A 3,648-nucleotide genomic window follows, 5' to 3' on the forward strand; every position below is an offset into this window, starting at 1 on the left:
ACACGTTCTTTGGGCTTGTAACAGCGAAGTAGAAAAATGTCAGTTCTGTGTCAACATGCATTGGTAACTTGCTGGAGATACATCTGTCAGCTTCAGAGCAGAAGTCATGTGAGAATGGCTCTGCTCACGAGCCGCGTCCCACTTCAACTCTTATCAAAGATGTGTTGGCTGTAACTGTTCTTGAGAAATCTCAGCAGCAGAGGAAGTTCTATCTAAAATACAGGGCTGGAAGGGAGGCTGTCTTATATAGTAATTTTAATATCTGGATATTTTAACTGCAGGACTTCAGTGCCATGACCTAGAATAACATTACATCCCTTTAACAGAGAGCACATCAGGGCAGATGATACATGAAATAACCATATATGTAATTAACCATATATGTAATTAGTCTACAGTTTCCAGCTCCGACAGAGGTATAAAACCAGGTCTGGCAAACGCCGAGTTAATGCCTGTTCACTGCATTGTCCTGAGCAACAAAACTCTTCTGGGGAATGATCTCACTCCAGTTTGAGGCTGCCTGTCGGCTTTTGGAGCTTGGATTATGAAGCAGCAGTGGTGCTGTAGGAATAAGAAGGAAGAAATTGAAGGGATACTGTTATAGATTAAGCCCAGCCTGCTAGTAAGTGTTCTCAGACTGAAGCCAAAATACAGCTCTGTGCTACTTACTAGGAAAAAAATTCTGTTGCAGCTGAACCTATGACAGATACGCAGGGTTACAGCCCTTTGGTTGCAGAACCAGTTCTCCAGAGTATGGAGCCTGACCTATCCCCTGGTCATAGCCTACAAGCTTTACCTGCACGGTGACAAGGTTCCAGCTCACCTCTGGAGAAGCTGTAATCTGTTCCCATCTCATGCCTGAAAGCTGTACCTCCTCCCCAGCACACATGTGGCAGAGCTCAGTCTGCACTCTGTCATGTCCAGGTTTTAGTCGTAATTAGTAGAGCAGCCTTGCTTTGAGCCTTAACCTAGCACCAGCTGAAGGATATTCTTGATACAGTTAAGAGACTGCTTTTGACTGTAGTAACAAATTGTTCTCAGATACACTTCAAGTTTTGCAGACTACACAGTGCTAAAACAGAACATGCGTTGTGGTAATTCCAGATGAGTTTGGTCTGGGAGGGGGAAACAGCTACGTATTAAGTGAACATTGTACTAATAATCCAGCACTGATATTTGATGCTGTATTATAACTACTTCTCACTCCACATGGTACAAAGAAATCCATTTCATGTCATCTTGGATGCAATTTACTTTGCATACTCATCCCTCTCAGTTTGCAGTGTGATAGTGATTAACCTTTGCAAAGAAGCATCACAACCTTTGAGCCCTGCAATGGACAGGAAATTATCAGAGAGTCTGATCCTGACCCTCTGCCTGCTGTAATGGCATAAAGCATCTAACGTTGGATCTGCTGGAAAAGCAGCTACTGCAATCTCTGTATTACTGAAAATACCATTAGATGGAGCAGAACCTCTAAACTTACCTTTTCTTGAAAAGGTAAAATTTTGTAGCCTTTTACAGCTGCAAAGCAAGTTACAGTTATTTCGGCACTTTAACACAGAAGTACCTAGTGACATCCCTATTTTCCTCCAGCTCTAGACCAGAGGTGCTGCAAGCTGACAAACAACTGATTATTTTAAGGAGTAAGTTAAAGAACTATCATCAATGTTGCATACTGTATTCTCTCTGAATACAGTTTGGCATTAGTAGCTTAGCATTAGCCACTAAAGCAGCTGAAGCCTTCGGTTACAAGAGCTGACCAAGCATAAACTTTTGGTAAAACTAACACTGCTAACAAAGAACTCACTGTGTGCTGCAGATATAAGTGGAATGAAAAAGGACAATTCCAAAAGAGTGAAGTAACTTCAGGAAGTGGCCAGCCCAGCAACAGTGAAACCCACTGAGAAATCAAGACAAATCACTGACAAGAATTAGATGCCTGGACTTGGGGATGGGGTGATTTGTGGAAGGGGTATAATTGGGAAGCATGAGCTGGGATAGGGACCCTTCTCTGGAGGCACCCAGCTCCAGCTGTAACTGAAGAACTATTAAAAGACTAATTGGAAACCTTCACTTGGACTTGGCATTCTCAGCAGGATCCTGCAGTCAGACCTTGTTACGGTGCCAGCTGTGTGTAAATGCGTGACAATAAAAATTTAGTATTTACTGGATGTGGACTCCTTTTCCGAAGTTTAAGAAAAAGGTTTTCTCTATGAATCTGCAGTGTCTTACTGATGTTAGAATGTTAACTTTCAAAGTTGCTTTTCTTCTTGAATTCTTATCTTAATGCTTATTTCCCATAAGCAGCAGAAAGACAAATCGTAAGTCATTTTAAGGATGACTCTTCCAGGAGATGAGCTTGTATCAGGAAGCAGTTAAGCAGAAGAAAAAACTTGCTCCATTGTAGGCTGATCAACATCCACTGCTCCTCTTCCCAATTAACTTTGTATTTTACAAGATACCCTGCATAAAGTCCAGTGTCTCGAGTAAGTTTTCAGGTGCTTGTTTTCTAAATAGTACAATATGCCCACAAACCCTTTCCTCTTAAAAGGAAAAAAAAAAACAAACCCCTAAGCAAGGCAAATCCAAAGCTATTGCCCTAAATTAAATTTGGCAACAGTTTCTCTCAAAATCAGGAGAAAGAACAGCAATGTATATTGCACTTCATACAGTAACAAAGTATTTTCTGCTCTCTGGGAATCTACTTCTGTAGGATTAATTTCTAACAACACAGTTCTGTAGGATTGTGAAGAACATAGGAAATACTCTTAAGAAGAAATTGTTAGTGGAAAAATCATGCCATGCATTTAGATGCCTCCACGCTGTAACAGAATGCACACACATGAGCAGCATTACTGGAAGACATTCACCATTCTGATTCAAACCCACCACACACAGCAGTACTGTGCAAGGTCAGCCTCCCTGCAGCGTACATGCCCTCAGGAGAGATCAGTCTGGAGCATCAGCTCCTACTTTGCTATAGCTCTCCCATTCTCAAACCACCCCTCCAGAGCTTGGAAAGCAAGATCGGAACACCCTGCCACCCATCTGCACCAAGTCCTCAGAGCACCTGCACCAGGAAGGGCCAGTCTTAAAATACCCCTGACAAATTCTGGTCAGACTCAGGCCAGTGGTTCCAAATGGCTGAAGAAAAATTGAGAATGGCCCAGTTGGTCATCACCAGTAACAGAAACAAATTCCTTGTCCAGCCCTGTCCTGTACTTCAGTAATTGTACCACAGCCATTAAAAAAAACCTACTAGCTTTACAGGGAAACAAGGAATAATCGTACACCAGGAGAGAAGCCTCCTGTACTAGCAATGAGCCAGCAGCTTTGGTAGTGTTGCACCATTTCTGGCACTTTACACATTCTAGTCCCAATTCAGTTTGTAGGATGTTTACTTCCTTCCTCCCCATTAACCTGGTAGGAGACTTGGTAAACAAAATAAAATTCAGGAATGGAAGCCACTTAGAAAACTCAAGGGATTTTAATGACTGAATAAAGGAGGAACTACTGATTATTATACTTAAGTAGCAAACAAGTATTTTGCTATCAAAGCACAAGCTAAAGAATTTAAAGAAGCCACAAACATTAATAAGCCCGACATACAGAACTTTGAGTAAGAAGGCATTTTACACACAGGGG

The sequence above is a fragment of the Lathamus discolor genome, chromosome 9 (genome assembly GCF_037157495.1).
Source record: "Lathamus discolor isolate bLatDis1 chromosome 9, bLatDis1.hap1, whole genome shotgun sequence".
In the NCBI taxonomy this organism is placed as follows: Eukaryota; Metazoa; Chordata; class Aves; order Psittaciformes; family Psittacidae; genus Lathamus; species Lathamus discolor.